Source organism: Rhea pennata, chromosome Z, assembly GCF_028389875.1.
Source record: "Rhea pennata isolate bPtePen1 chromosome Z, bPtePen1.pri, whole genome shotgun sequence".
Taxonomy (NCBI): domain Eukaryota; kingdom Metazoa; phylum Chordata; class Aves; order Rheiformes; family Rheidae; genus Rhea; species Rhea pennata.
The window spans coordinates 76,293,592-76,310,809 of record NC_084702.1 but is presented as its reverse complement, the minus strand read 5'-3'; the positions used below and the strand labels follow the sequence as shown (position 1 = coordinate 76,310,809).

The 17,218-nt window shown below is 36.8% G+C and overlaps 1 protein-coding gene across 1 annotated transcript in view; it reads left to right on the top strand.

The window, feature by feature from the left end:
• RIT2 (Ras like without CAAX 2) overlaps positions 1-17,218 on the top strand; it is a 215,137-nt gene that overhangs the window by 11,750 nt on the left and 186,169 nt on the right. The window lies entirely within an intron of this gene.

Genomic DNA, 17,218 nt, shown 5'->3' with positions numbered 1-17,218 from the left:
TTGGGTTCAAGTAGTAGTAGCTGTTTTTACATCTCACTGTAAATGGATTTTTAAGTTTAGGATAAAACTACTTTGTGCCTAAAACTGTTGTTTATATGACTTAAATCCAGACATTGCATTTTCTCTCTGAATTTAGTGTGGTAATATAATTATTAAAGAAAAAAAACTTAAAATGCGGAAATCATAGCGAGTATTAATTAATCATGTTCTGTGGAAGTGCCACTTGTAAAAATAGTGTCTTTCATCAGTGATTCATCATTGATCCTCTAAAATAAAACCTCCCCTCGCCCCAACTTGTAGCAGTAGTATTGTTTTAAGGTTTTGATACCAAGTTCACTTTGAATTTCTATTTAAGGCTTTAAGACCTTTTTTTTTGTAAATCTAATTGAAGCTTGGATATACCTCCCCCCACAAAATATGGAATGAGCATATACATATTAGAATATACATTATTCATAGTGGTTTAATGAAAAATGAATACAAGGAAAATAATGCAAGGATAAAATCACACTTAGTCACTTTTTCTTTTGGTAATCTTGCCTTTTGCTGGATTTTTATATAGTTCTTAAAGAAATTAAAAACACTGTGACCTGCTCTTTGACCACTCTGTTATATTTAGAATAACTTTATATACCAGTCTTGTTTGCCAGTGTTATCAAAAAGCACTTCAGCACTTTGTAAGGCTTTTGCTTGCATCTCTGACAGGTACCAAAAGCAATGCATTCTTCAGCTTTGTCAAATGTCTATTTTAAAGCAGAGCTAATGATTACCTCAATAATAAAAAGCCCCCAAAATGACTCTTGGATGTCTAATGTGTAATACTAGATGTGCTGATTATGTGATTAAGTCATATAATGTTGTTATAAAGGTGTTAACTAAGGCTGAATGCATGGCTTTGGGGCATATTTTGCTTCTAGGTTCAGCTGGCTAATGTTCATTGCTGTTTCTATTTTTATAGGAAAAAATTAGTTTCAGCCAATCCAATTATAAACAAAATTTAGCTATTCATATAGAAGTACTTTCTTTTTGATGATACCTTTTATTGTATTTGTAGATTTAGCCACCAAACTGAAAAAAATCAGTTTCTCGCTCAGAGATATTTCTTGGTGTTTCTCAGAGGTAGATGTGTTAACTTAATGAAGTACTGGAATCCTGTGTAATCTTTTCCAAATTTGTATTTCAACGACTGGTAGTTTATGTTTAATATAAATTTGCTTGTGATTGAACAAGACTTTCCCTCAGTGTTACAATTTTCAGTGTTGTAATATCTGGGATGGATGGACTATACTTCATTTGCAGCATTCACTGCTGTTAGATTCTAAGTCCCTTATTTGTTATTTATATATAAAATTGCTCTCTTGCCAGTTTGCCTCATTACTAGCATCTCTGTGGAGAGGATATCTGTGCCATAAGGGTGCTTCCCCAAAATAATAATGAAAGTACTGCTTCTATGAAGATCTTTCTTAATCCAAAATCAACCAGATTTCAGAGTTATTTTATGAACTGAACATAGGTGAGATAAGCCTTTTTGTAATATGGTATGGGACATAGCTTATCTAGAAAAGATTATAAACAGAAAATAAATATAAGATTATTGTTCATTTCAAACTATAGTAATTCTTATACAGTTGAGAGGAAATAGGATGTTTTCTGTCTGCTGTCCGGAAGGAACTAAAACCACTTGAGGTTTCCTAAGTGCAGTTTACAGATGATTCAGAACTGAGCAAATACAAGTGCTTCTGCTAAGAACAGGTTATCTTACCTAAGCTCATCTCTTCAAAGCAAAGGAGGTTGTTGGCATTTTTAAGAAAATCTATAGCAAGCTAAAGTCCATGAGGGATCATAGCTTTAATTCTAAGCAGCTGGGTAGTCTGAAAAATCTATTTGTTTTAACAAAGGACAAAAAAATATGCTAATACTCAGGGATAAGGTTTGACATGGGGAGGCTGAAACCCTACAGCAGTTTATATAAACCAAGCCAGCAAAAAAAAATCAATGACTTAGGCCTAAGTGTTCAAATCAGTGTATATGGATCTTAGTCATATGAATCCTAACAATAGGATTTCCATATATCCCCAAACTGTGCTTTGAAAATGCACTTCTTATCCAGAGCCTTCTGAAGCTGATGGAAAATAAAAAAATCTCCTTGATTTCACTGGGCAGTGAATGGGACCCTTACGAGAAGCATATCTTTTCTAAGCAGCATCCCTGCAAAATCCGTTACAAGGAAAAGAAAGATTAGACAGTTTAAAATCAAAAGTGACAAGTGTTCTTCCTTGACATATGACGAAGGATTATGTTAATCGAAGGGTGTTTCCTAGGCCTGTACAAAAATAATAATAGGTATTCAAGAGTAACAAATGTGGTATGTAAGGCAACAAAATTCTACAGAGTAAACATCATCTTGATTCTAATCGTTAATGTTTTTTGTTATTGCTATTGTTCTAGGAAAAAAAAATCTTTGTGCATTTTTTAAACTTTTTCACTTCTATTTTTCATAACAAAAGCTTGCACAGAAATACTGTGTTCTGGGTTCTGATTCTTACTGTGGTATATCAATTACTTTACAGTTCACGGGAGAATTTGTGGGGAGGGTTAGTAGTAAGATAGTGAGAAAACTACTTCTTCTGTAACCACTGTCCACAGAAGTTCATGGCAAAGGAGTTGTTGTGCTTGTATGGTTCTCCTGGGTGTATCAAGATTGCATCCAGCACCACTTCTGTAGCTTTGTAAATGGTAATTCAGTGTTTAAAAAAGGCAGATGCCCCACCACTGAACCCTTGAACATCTAACAGTACATTTGTCTGGTATATTCTTCACTGATCAATTATTACCAGGTTAATGACACCAGGTCTGTTTGACAAATTAAATGTAAGATTGTTGGTATATGAATATAGTTTATGTTTTTTTCCCCCAGCATTTGTAACCCTTACAGATTTGTTCCTTCTGACTGAAACAGCCAGAGGCTCAACTGAAATAGCAAAAAGCAATTTGAAAGTGAGGGACATTCCTAGTGAGTGCCTGGGGTTAACATTGAATGAGTTCTCAGATAAGATTAAGAATTAACCACTGCAGATGTATTGGACTCCATCTGCAAAAGCCACATTCAGAGACAAGGAGAAAGAGCCAAAAATGACTGAAAATCTTAAAATGAGAAATAAGAGCATATTTTCTTTTATTAACTGCAAATATCTACATATGAGTTATGTATAGTCTCCTACAGTCTAAAGTTAGATCAGGGAAATTCTGTCTCATGTTCCTATTTCCAAAATTGTGTTTCGGGGTACTAGCATCGAAGCAGCAACCATGCTGCAGCTGGAAACATTAGGTACCACTTTAAAACCAGCCCTGCGGCTGGAACAGAATAGAGGCCTTTTTCCCTTCATGTGTGCTAACCGCTGGAAAACAACTGTTTTCTCTCTCCATCCATCACTACATTGCACAGTTGCACTTGTATGTAGGGGAGGGGACTACTTCTTCTCAAACTCTTATACTAGTCTATACCTTAGGGGATCAGTTTGAAGCCTCTCAGATTTAGGAAGAATCCAAGAGCTCAAGACTCCCGGTTCCTAGGCCAACAGGAGTTCTAGATTCTATTGTAGAGTCTGATACAAAAGTACAAGTAGCCACAGTGTCCTCTATTAGTTGTCACCATTACGATCTCTGCTTCCTGTGTTTCTGCTGGAAAGAGAGACCACGAAATTAAATATCTTGCCCCTGAATGAAATTAAGCTCCTGAGTCAGTATTTATTGCTTATAATGGGAGCTACCATAAAGAAAATAAGCTTATTTGTCCAGAATTGTAAGATCTTGTGATGATAGTTTACAAGTGCACAGTCAAAGTTCTGCTGGGGTTTTAATCTGTATTAATTAGGGTTATGGATTTACGGGAGAAGGAAAAGATCCATTCCCACTAACATTTAGGACAAGTCATGTCTCCTGGGCAGTAACTGTCATTACTTGCTTTATGTGCATATTGTTCTTCTTTTGTTATGTAACATTTTTCTCCATTTGCATCTTTTGAATTTAAGTCCCTCTGCAACTCTCACAGTAAACTCCCTGCTTCCCCCTATACAAGGTATAATATTTTATCCTTATCTTTTAGGCAACTATTTTCTTTCTACGTTCAACTCTTCCTGTAGATATACCTCTATAAGGAAATTGGTCAAGTGTATATTAATAATAACAATAATAGTGATTCCCTTGTAGATTCTGCAAAGCATTTTGTCTTCCATTTCTTTTATTTAGATTTTTTGATGGCTAATGTGAAGATACTAGAATATCTTGTGTAGCAATGAATGGAGTATTTTGTAGTGATCATTCCCTGTCTTCATTCTTTACCGTATGCAATTCTTTAAACATAATGATACAGGTAAAATAGAATTTGCACTTTGAGGGATGTGGAGGAACACACCTGCAAATATTTTTAGACTATTTGTACCTCAGTTTTAGACATGATGAAATAAACAGGCATTGAGAAAGGGGACAAATGGAGTAGGTATAAACTGGCTCAGCTGAGACAAAGTGAAGTACGGAGAAAAGTGAAGTGAGAGAAAGTAAACAAAAAGCGTATAACTTGCTGTATATCTGAAACCACCTACACCAGGGGTGATGTAAAGAGACATAATAAAAGGAAATCATGTGACAAGAGGAAATCAGACCCTGAGAAGGGCAAAAGTCAACAGCCTGAGAGAAAAAAGGAAAAGTATTACATTCAGACAATTAGTTGTGAAACCCGAGAAGGGCATAATAAGAGCATGTAAGTGGAACTGAGAATAAGAAAATGAGAGGTACCTTCCCTATGAGTATTTCTGCATATTCTAGTAATTTTAAATTGTGGTGACTGTACAGTGTGGACAGCCAGGCAAGAATCTGATATATTAGGATACTAACTCACAAGCTGAGCTGATTTGGGTCTGAGTGGGAGATGAGAGAAGAGCACATCATGTTTCTATTATTTACTCAGAGTTGTAGTAAGAATTTACTGCTTACATGCCTGCTGAACTGCATGTTGGCTTTTTGTTGTTTTTGTCTGATACTACTGCAAAAAGATTCGTAGGAAGAACTGGAAGGCACAAGGGTAAACCCAGACTTTGAAAGGCAACTAGTAATTTGGAATGCCATGATTTTTGCTGTTCTGAGCTTGAGCTTAGACCTGAATTGAGAAGCTTCCTGTACCCACACCATGAACAGTTAGATGAGAAATAGTCAGTCCCTGAACTCTTTCTTCCCTTTATTTTTGCCATTATGTTTAATGAAAGGAAGGAATGCAACTTTCTGGGAACTCATTTTCTTGTATGACTACAGAGATTCAAGAGTCATTTGATGCCTTTTTCCTTCATGATGGAAGGAATGCTTGCTTTCGTCTGGTTAAGTGGAATTCATTTATTCTGCTTGAATGCCAATCACTGAAGGATTTCTGTTACAAATGTACATCACATTTTATGCCTTCTATCATCATGATATTTAATGCACATTCTCTTCACAAGGAAATAATGATGCTGAAAGTGATGTCCAGCTTATCACATCACCATCATTCATAACCATGTTACCAGGGATAATAAAAAGCCAGACTTCTTGACAATTCGAAGTTATCACAGGGGATGAGGGAATGAGAAGGTGGAAACAAGCTTGGTACAGAGATCTTTTAAGGAGTGCAGTATCCTTATCATTATCTGGAATGGTTATAGTGAGTGTAAATGTGATTTTTGATGCAATGCAGATAGAAAGGCACAAGTCTGTAGCTGTGTATATAAACCCAGTGGAATATTATTTCAAGAGTGGTGATGAATCCCACAAAAGTTAAGGAAGTATCCTCTGTAAATATTGTTTAATTGCTGGGTGAAGCTTTGGAGGTCAGCTGAAAAGAGGAAATCTGTGAGATTTACATGCTGCCAAGGTTAGGTAGCAGCTGGCTGAAGTATTATCTCATTCTGAAAGATGACACATTACCTTCCTAGGTCTGCCAGTCCCCACTAAAATACTACAACTTCTAATATTAATAACAATACATGAATGTTTCAGAAACCGTGAACTGGTTTCTGGCATCCAAGGCTCACCCTTAGTCTAGTGACCCAGTAACTAGGTTGGATCTATGTTCATGTATTTCTGCCCTATTGATTCTATTTTCTTGCACAGTTGCAGCAGAGCAAATGGAATCTGTACTACCTTATAGCAGCCAATATTCAGTGGGTTAATATATTCCCCTGGAAGATGTAAGTTGTATGATTAAGTTTCTAAGTGCTGAGTGGCTGGGGTGGAATACACTTCTCGTTCTTATTCTCTCATACTCTTGATAGTGCAGGGTGCTGACATTATTACACAGAAATGCCCCATATGTCTCTTTTTCCTGCATTGCTCATGGACTGGAAGTAAAAGCCTTCTACTATGCAATGGAAAATGTGATTTCATAAAGGTTCAGAACTGTAATGGAAAAAAGGAGGCTCTGTTTTCGAACAAAACCAGTTGAAGCTATAATGGCATTTTTTAAAAGAAATCGCTTCTGATGTGTCTTAGGTCCACTCTAAGCATGCTGCCTGAGATACTGAAGAGATATGTCTGGAGCAAAACAAAAATGTGGAGTTTTCAAATTGCCTTGTCATCCTGACTGCAGTGTTTCTGGCCTTGATTAACACTTCGGGAAACTTCTAAATAGGCCAGGGAAGCGAGTATTTTTCAGTGGCCTTGGGATTAGATGGTGTTGGATACTGATTTTCTTTTATGTATATGCAACTGTACAACATTTAGGTAATCTAGATTTTTAGCTATACAATAAATACTTTCATTCTCTCTCTCTCTTTCTCTCTTTCTTTCTCCCTTTTAATCTCTCTTCTCTGTCTATTTATTCTCCTTAATGAGCAAAAATGCCAGTATTCTTTCCAGCTAAAGCTGGAATTGTGGTGTTTCTGAAATCTTCATTGGAAGGGCTTCTATCATTCCCACTACAGCAAACTAAGAAACAGCAGTGCTGAGAAATGTCAGTTACTTTACTATAGTGTTTCTTCTGTAGATAGCTCCAAAAGTCCTTTGCAAACTCTGGTTGGTATTACTAGTACTGTTCTGTTGATTAATAGACATAAATACAGACTTGTATGCTCAACCAGAATGGCAGTGAAACATTACAGGAGTGTTGCTATAGGACACTCCTTTCAGCCTTCAAGGGATGTTACTTAAAATCAGAGTTTGTTGTACATTATGTTAGGCCATATGCTCTGACTGCTCTGTGGATACTGTTCAGCTCTAGTGCATAGCCTCCAGTGTCAGATGTAAAATGAAACTCCAGTTTGAAATCTATATCTGTCATGTTTTCGTGTTTTTGGGTCCCTGAGCATTTCAGGTAATTCCAGGGACACCTGTTTGCTAGAAATCCTTAAAACAGCTTCAGACTTTGAAAGTATTATGTATGCTTATGATTTATGAACATGTCTGCCTGTCCTTATTAGGAGTTTTTAAGTACTTGAAGTAAATATGCTATAAACTGGAACTGGCTTTTTGTGGATACTAAGGCATATATTCTTGAGGAGAACGTGATTGTGTACATATTTTTCTCTTGTAATAATTAGTGGCATGTACTGGTTTGGCTCGTCTTATCTCAGAATAAGATTAAAGGAAAATGATGGTGAATGTGGCTTCACACTACTTTAAAAGTCTCCAGATTTCTCAGAGCTTTTCTAAGTGGTTTCCTGAGGTAGATTTTTTGGTCTGAGGATTTTACTGACATACAGCACTCCTATAGGATTTCTAGCACTCTGTCAAGCAGCCTGAAATCAACTAAAGGGTTAAGAAAAACCCGTGTCATAGAGAACAAAATTCTGTAGAAATTACTACAGTGCTCTCTGCTACCAATTTGTTTCCGTTGGTTTGTCTCTAAGCACATCTTAAATGCCATTACTGAAATAGGCCATGCAATATTTTTGTGATGTGGAAAGGTGCTCAACCTTTCATCTCCACAACAAAAATGAGACACCTAGTGCTACAGCATTTTTAGAAGCAAAATGTAAACAGTGATGCTTTTATTTTTCATTTGATGGTATCAGACACAGCAGCTTTCTACCACCCTTTCTACAGGAAGAGATTTTTCTCAAAACTTCGTGTTTCAAGCCAATATGGCATGAAAAAATATTTGCAAATTACTATGCTTTTCCTGATTTTTGCAGAATATTAAAACTTTCTTTTCCTTGCAGATGGAATTAAATGTATACCATATTAAATACTTCATAAAACACTTTTAAAGCTGTGTTGGCTCTAAAACAGCCTCTCCTACCAAGATCCAGTTTTATCTCATCACTTTTTCCAGCTTGGCTGAGTATCTGTTTCTGCTAGTTCTTTGAAATTTATGAACTAATTGGATGATCCAAAGTTTGTGATGAGGAAAAAAGGAGTTATTAAGTAATTACCTTAGCAATACTCATAACATTTCCCTGTCCTTCCCCACTCTCTTTGTTTCTATGTTTACATACTGTCTGTTGAAGTCACACTAAGGCAGTAACCCTCATAGCAAGCTTGCAGCCCAAGAGAGTGGGTCTGTAGAGTGAAACACCTAGTGCTAAGGAGCTAATATCCCCAGTGTACACATTTCAGGGGAATGTGCTCCAACCTGACTATATTCTGATCCTACAGAATGAATTACCCCTGCGGTGCATCTGCACATCTTCATTGCTTAGTAATGCAAAATGAATGTCATCTGCATACTCCTAGATCACACCATGATAGGCCTAGGTAGTGATGGCAGTCAAATGATTTGCTTCAAAAGCACACTCCTAGTCCAAACTAACATGCTAATATAGATTAAAGTCATTCACAGTTGGACACTATGAAGTCCATGATAAAAAGATTAATTCAGGTAATCTGTAGTTCAGATCAAGATCAGAACCAGTGCAGTGCCATGGTTATCACTGACTTCATGGTGAACAAGGTAAGATTAGACTATAAAAATCCTTGACATGTCTCCCAAGTCTGTCTGCTGTGTTCTACTGTGGTGGCTAAAGTCAAAAAATCTACACTTAGTGATAAGGACAGCAAGAGCAAAAGGCAAAGATTTTCCAGCTGAAAATACAGAGGAGCTGATTGCAGAAGAAGCATAAAAGCAAAAGACGAACACTTCACAAAGCTAAAAAGTGTAGGCCCAAATAGAAAAATCATGTAAACAGTGTGTGGTAAATTCAGATGTGCTTCTTGTCCATTTTCTGACTGTTAATGTCACTGCAAAAGGTCATTTTCATGGGGCTCTGGAGTATGATTGTTGTCAAAACTGAGTGGCATAGTGTTTGTGAAGGCGTATTGCTGCAGCCCATTATTGACAAGACAGGAAAGAACATACACATCAATGTGATGCAAGTTCAATCCACTTTATTATTCTACCTATCTAGCTTATGTATCCTTTCAGCAGGCTCATGTGTTCACGCGCTTTACAAAGCGTCGCTATTGGTTGTCTAGTATTGTCCAGGTGTATCTGCTCAGTCTCTAATTGACTGCTGTGTCGACTCCCTTCCCAGGTGCATATACTTCTGCTTATCTTGCTGTAAAATAGCTAGGGCCCCGACAGCGTATCTTCTCCATCCAGATTAGGGATTCACTTTCCTCAAAACCTCAAAGCCAGTCTCAGCTCTTGTTGGTTTTGCACAAATTACGCAGATCTTATGACCTTAGCAGCTTACTAGAGATCAGCCTGGCTGTTATATCTTCAGTCTGTCACTTAGGATGACTTATTAACTGTATTTTTTTTTAATGAGGCAATATGTAAGACTGTGATCCTGCAAACACCTACTCCAACAATTATAATTAATTCTTACAATTAATCACAGAATCATGCTAAGGAAGATAGGCAGAATTGTACTAGCTGGAGTCCTGGCACTTCGTTTCTCCACAAGGTTCAGTTTGACAAGTAAAACAGTTAGTTACTCCTTGTTTTCCGTAACGTCTTCTCTGTTAAGCAGTTTGTTGGAATATGAGATCAGGAACTGCTTTTGTCTTGCCTTAGTGAAGCCCTAACTGTTGATCTGGACCACACCACCTTTCAGATTGCTCCAAAATGTGGAGTACTGTAAGCCTAGCAGCGTCATGATATGCTGTACTAAAGCAACGTACCTGCCAGGGCCTGGGATGATGTGAAACTGTGAAGTGAACCAAGTATGTGCCCCGTTGGCAGCAAAATGGAGAAGGAGGTTGGAGGTAGAGCAGAAAACGTTAAAGTGACTTCGATAGCTTGAAAGAAGTTTTCTAGGTTGAGCCTTTGAGCCTGTTTACCTTGCTTTCCATTCCAAAAGCACTGTCAAGGAGGAAAGAAAGAGAAAGCCATGGCTTGCAAACCCATGTGTGTGTGTGCACGTGCGCACACACACACACACACTCACTCTTACTTTCTCTCTCAGAGTACTCTGAGACAATGTCAGGGCAAAAGTCTCTTGTGATTATGAATGATTTTGAGGAAAGCGATGTGGTGGTGTCAGTGAGTATCCGGAAGGATATTAATTCATCAAACAGACCACCGTTACTATTCATGAATTTCAAGGAGAGGAATTAGAGCCCAGATAGTTTGAAGAACTGCATGACTCAGACCACTTCCATTTTATTCAGTCTAGGGAGCTCCTTTCTTCACATAAACTAAAGCCAGAGCACAGGAAAAAGGAGAACCTATGTTTTTAATTACTAAAATTTAGGTGTGTTCATCTAATCCTATCCAAAGCTATCCTATCCAACAGATAGTAGACAAATTAAATATACTTCTAATATAGGGTTCAATGAATCCTATGCAAACAAATAACAGGGTAGTATATTAAATAAAGATATAATTTCAGGCATGAACAGGATAAGTTTCTCTGATTAGCACACCAGAAAGATATGTGAAAGAAATTTTATAATGATTATGTACAATTTTCACAGAAAATACGAGTACTTTAAACAAGAAAACATTAATACCTGAAGATTCGTATATGAATGAAAAAAAGCAAGCAAGTCACAAGGAATTACCCATACTGTCAGAGGTTTAAGAAAGAAAATAGAAGCCCATCTACAAAATAAAATGTGGTTAGAAAACTTGTATTTGACATTGTTGTCTTTGGTACAGCAGGATGCAAGGCAATCACTGTGTTGTAAAGTGCATTGGTAAACAAATTATGATTAGTTGGGAAAGTTTTGACAGTATCTGTCTTAATTGTCTGCTTTTAATTTCAGGTTTCCAAAGATTCAGAATTGTAGAAAATCAAATCTCCTTAAGTTCCAATGGGCTGTCAATTAAATTTGACTGATTACATTCACCCTTATCCATAAGGATAACCCACAATTAATTGCTATACAGCGCAAATTGCATCAGGACAAGAGTAGTTTACAGACTTAGGCAAATGTATGGTAATGTTCACCCTTGCTCTCCAGAAACCTGCATCTCAATAATCTCAATGTCCTTCCAATGTCAGACTTTGTGATTTTTATGGCACCCATTATAGTGTATTTCTGTTGTAGCTGGAGAATTCTTCAGCGTAGTTCATGGCCTGAACCTGCCAGATTAATCACCATTACATATACATGAGAAGAAAAAGTTGTGTAGCACCTGATTATATGAATGGGACTTATAGAAAGATTTAAATCAGATAACCCTGTCATTTGTGCATGAAAATGAACACTGTAGTTGAACACATATAGAAAATAAATAGCTAAAAAGTTGAACATTCAGCAAGTGTAAGCAACATGCTCCAATACTGTTAAACAAAGATCCCCTGGAGCTAAGTATAGACTCTACAAATGTGCATCAGAGAAGTCTTCCTTAGGATTTTTTTGTAGAAATCAGTGGAAAATGTGGAATAAATGAGAGAGGAAAGATTATTACAAAGACAGACATAAATTGTGACTATTCTGTTTTGCAAAAATGAACAAAGGACACAGTTTGTGTTGGGAAAATTTTAACGATGATTCTGCAATACTGGGAGTATAGATGGATGCAACACAAAAATCCTAATCAAACTTATTTTGACTCTTTAGTGGATTGTCAGTGTTATTATCAGTGATGCTTTCTACAGGATCAAATACATTTACATTACTAATTGCTGAATGAAAATGAAGTCAAAGATAATTAAGGAATTACTAAGCTATGTCACTAGTTATGTAGCAATTACTGTGACTGTTAAATATGGCAGAGGATCAGTCTTTCTTACCTGCAAGTGTATTTACAGTATCTCAAATCCATCTTACAGTAAATGAATTCTTACCATGGTATTTTTCTTTCCCTTTCTATTTCTTTTGCACTAATACTTCCCCCCCCCCCCTTTTTTTTTCTTTGTGATTAAATATCACAATAAGTGATATTTAATAGAAGGATTTAACTGTATTTAATGAGGGTCATGATAAATCTAGACACGATTTACTCCAGGCAAACTGGGAACTAGGATGCCATCTAAGAGAGCAGAATGTCTAGCGCTTTATGTAAGAAAGTAAGACATAGCTGTGTTGTTTATTTTAAAAGAGAGGCTGATTTAATAAAAAAATGAGGACGTTCTCTTTCAGAGTAGAGGATAATCTCTTTTCAGGGGAATCAAAAGGAGTGATGTGTTAACAGAGCTATCAACTTAGTCATAAAAATGGTTACTTTCTTGACTTCTCTATAAAAAGAGAAAGAAAAAAAGAGAAGAAAACCTTCCAGTTTAAACTTACCCAATTTTATAGATTCTCTTGCTGAAGCCAATGTATCTCATAAACTTTGTGGAGAATGAAGAATTTAAATATAGAGAACAATTATAGCAGAGGAGCAATAGTTATATGAATAATTACATGAAATATAGTTATATGAATAGTTCTATGAAAGCCTCTCCTCCAGTATTTAAGATACCAAAGGACACTATTTGGCAGTATTGATCCAAGAATGGGCCTTTAGTTATGAGTTATTATATTGTTATTGAGGTACTTAGTATATTACTTACTGAAACAATAAGCAATGTTGTTATAAACTAGTTACTGCTTAAGGAAGAAGAAAGTTTTGATATGCATTTAAGCGACACAATACAGAAAAAGAAGATATAGTAGGAGAAAAAAAGGCAGTACATTCTCATGCCATTAGAATTTACAAGTCTGAAGTCGTTTAAGTATAAATGAAAATATGAACATGAGGAGCTGAAAAATCTCTCCACAGAAAAAGATGTTTGGGTTGATTTAAAACAGACTTTAAATTATAACTGAAACCATACGGAAGTAAAGGACATTTTGAAAAATGATTGAAATGTAAGAATCAGGGTTATGTTTTCAAATTAAATTTTGTAAGCTTCTTGCTCAGAGATTGGAGGGATACACATACAAAATAGAGGTGCAATACTTGCACATAAATTAGCAAACTTCATATTTGTAAGGAGAGGATATTACCAGGATTGTCCTGAGACAGTACTGAGCTACTGAAGGATTCTTGAGTCAAGCCCCTGGCAAAGGTGTGTCTTTCATCTGAATTGTGTTTAGGGACTTGGCTGAATTCTAGCATTCAAGAATCCTTTAGTAGCTGTAGTTAATAGGAAGAACATAAATTCCTCTGATCTCTTTGTTAGATTTTGTCTAACGTGGTATTGTTGTGCTTCTTTCCATTAATGATCTATTATTGTCTTAATCTTTTCCTTTTGTGATACTATCAAGGTATCTGCAACAAAAAGCTGCGGCAAAACTAAGGAGAATAAATTTTTTAGTTTAGCCCTCTAGCATGGATAACTGGCTATGTCTTCCAGGGACATGGGCATGCCTGCAAATAGCAAAATGTATTGCAAACTGTTTCACAAAGAAAACTCACTATTTCTCTCTGAACCTGAGTCCAGTGCTAGGGCTCTGATCCTCAGGGCGTTTGTGTCAGAACTCTGAACTTCATCATATGGAAATAAAAAGTATCTGGGACTGGAGACTCAACCAGATGTGGCTCCTATTCAAGTTTTGTTCAAGAGAAAATCAAGCAGGACATTTGTTAATACTTTGTTTTCCCAGGCAGTAAATTAAATGGCTTCCAAATGATAGCATTCTTACTTCTTAGAGTCCTGGACCAACATAGCCAGTAAGAAAATAATACAACTTAACATCAGTTGAATGCATGCATGGAAATAATGTTGCAGGCTAATTTTTTAAGTCCTGTGTTAAAATACTCCTTTTTACATTATACCCTGTATGTATGTGTCATTATGTTTGTGTTTGTACATAGGTATGTATACATTTGATTCCAATTTTCAAGAATATCATAAGGAAAATGTGTCATTTGTGGACATTGTGGACATTTGTGGATGTTGGAAGGTAGATGTGTTGTTAACAGTAGAATATCACCTGTCACCAGGATGAATTTAATACAGAAGATACATTTATTTTGTACACAGACATATGGTTCTTAATCATGAGCTCAGCTGCTTAAAGGAATTCTTGTACAGCCCTAGCCATGAGACTTCTCCATCACTAACTAAAGATGAATTGAGAAAGCACCACAAATGGATAAGATAAAATGACTGTATTTTTAAATAGCAGTTAGTGAAGTACTAGCAGCTTCTGTGAAATGCCAGGCTATTTAGAGTTAGACTATGTACTTCTGGAAAAGTGATGTAAGTTAGCTTTGTTAAATGTAGGGAAAGAATGGAACTTAATTTTCTGTGTAAAATTAGCTTCTGTCAGCAACTTGTCTACCTGGAGACTTCTACTTGATTATATGCTTTTGAAATTAGACAAACAAGAGTTTCAGCTTTCCTAAAACCCTTTTAGCCCATTTACAAGCTTTATTAACTGTGGCCTTTTGAGATTTTCCTCAATACAGAATTTATGAAAAATATGTTTTCCTTGTCTAAAGAAATCTGTCCCGTTAGGAGAAGAAAATATTTTATTATGCAGTGTCTGTTAAGAGTATTTCACTGAGATATGAAAGATTTTATGTAGTTAACCGCTTCTTACAGTCGTATTTATTTTTACAAATAATGTAGTTACAAATAGCTGCTTTTCTTTGACTGTCATTTCCCTGGGCTAGTACCAGCCTGTACTGGTGCATGGAATTGTTTATTCCTCCCTAACAGCAGGACTGTGAACTTCTTTGCACTCCCTCTGTTGAACTTCGTGAGGTTCCTGCCTGTCTGTCTCTCCATCTGGTCGATGTCCCTCTGAATGGCAGCACAATCCTCTGGTGTATACTGACCCCTGAGGTACACTGCTATTTACTGTTCTCCAATTAGACATTACACCACTGATACACTACTGGCCTGTAGTTCCCGAAGTCCTCCTTCTTGTCCTCTTTGAAGACTGGAATGACATTTGCTTTCTTCCAGTCCTCAGGCACCTCTCCCAGTCACCATAACCTTTCAAAGATGATTGAGAGTGGCCTTATTATGACATTGACCAGCTCCCTCAGCACTTTCCTTCAGGGCCCATGAACTTGTGTATGTCCAGTTTGCTTAAGCATTACCTAACTGATGCTCTTCCACCAAGGAAAAGTCTTTCTTTCTCCAGACTTTCCACTAGTCTCTGGGGCCTAAGATTCCTGAGGGCTAGTCTTACCAATGAAGACTGAAACAAAGAAGGTATGCAGTACCTCACTCTTTTCTATGTCCTTTGTCACTAGAGCTCCTACCCTGTTCAGCAGCAGGACCACATTTCTTCTTGTCTTCCTTTTGCTACTAATGTATATATAGAAGGACTTCTCATTGGTCCTGACATCCCTTACCAAATTAAACTCCAGATGGGCTTTGGCTTTCCTCTCCCCATTCCTGCTTGCTCAGATAATGTGCCTATGTTCCTCCCAGGTTACCTATCCCTCCTTCCACTTTCTGTATATTTCCTTTTTGAGTTTTACCAGGAGCTCTTTGTTCATCCATGCGGTCCTTCTGCCACCTTTGCTCAAGCCCCTGCTCATTAGGGTAGACGGTTCTTGAGCTTGGAAGAGGTGATCCTTGAATATGAACCAGCTTTCTAGGACCGCTTTCCCTCTAGGGCCCCATCCTGTAGGATTCTTCCAAGTAGATACCTGAAGAGGCCAGAGACTGTTCTCCTGAAGTCTGGGGCTGTGATCTGGCTTTTTTGCCCTGCTCCCTCCTCTCAGGATCCTGAACTCCACCACCTTGAGGTTGCTGCAGCCAGTGCTGCCCCAGACCTTCACATCCCCAGCCAGCCCTTTGTTGTTTTGAAGTATGAAGTCCAGTAGAGCACCTCTCCTTGTTGGTTCCTCTATATAAGGAAAAATCGAACCATCAATGGCTAGTATGCACTGCATACTTTTGTTATTTGTGATGCAATACTGTGCTTTTCTTCTCCTCAGAAATTCTTCAGGTGAATCCAATACTTGGGCAACCTTTCCTCCAACTCAAGTTACTTTATGAGCATTATCAGTTGAAAAGAGGCATATAAGTCAATTTTTCCAAGCAAAACTAACATAGAAATTTGTACCATTGTAAGATGCTGGAAAACCTACATAAAACTGACCTGAAAACTTGGAAATGGAAGATGAATTGGTCACCTATTATACAATTTTATCTTTGCACAAATACTAACTAAATTTGACTTCAGTTATGGACACTAAGCATTTCCAATGTAAAGGACTAGGGTTCTGACTTTTCACCAGTTTTCTGATTGAGATTTTTTTGCTTAAGCTGAGTTTTTTAAAGTTGAACAATTTGTGATATAATGAAGCCTACAGTGAAAGATTTTTTCACTCATGATTAATTAACAGCATAAAATTACTGCACTGCTTTGCTTTTTCTGGTATGCACAGGTTAGATTAGCTCTTAACATACAAGCCTATTGATCTTACAACATTTTGTAAGAATAATACCTTTAAACTGATTAACACTGTGACTACTGACAGGCTGCAGTGTCTAGTGTCTTTGTTAGAAGTAGCTTTAGAATTTCAGTGAAAGTCATAAGTCTAGTATTTCTTATCTTTCATAGTATAACCCATAAGAACTTTTCAAATAAATGGGTTTACGTACTTATGTAGCTCATAATTCACTTGGTAGAGCTTAAATGTAAGAATTCACCTCAGATTTGTAAAATGTAGGTATATTTTTCATGCGGGTTTCCTACTCTTTTCACCATTATTTTTCCATGTGAATTCAGTTTATTTAAGTAGATTGAAATAGGTCAGATCAAAATAGATCAAAATAGGTAGGATCATTGAAATTCCAAAACAGATATGAACTGAATGTTAAGAGAAACTTTTAATCAAAAGAGGAGTGCATTACTATTTCTGAAAATAAGTGTATCTGTATTCATTTTTATGTCATTTCTTATAACGCAT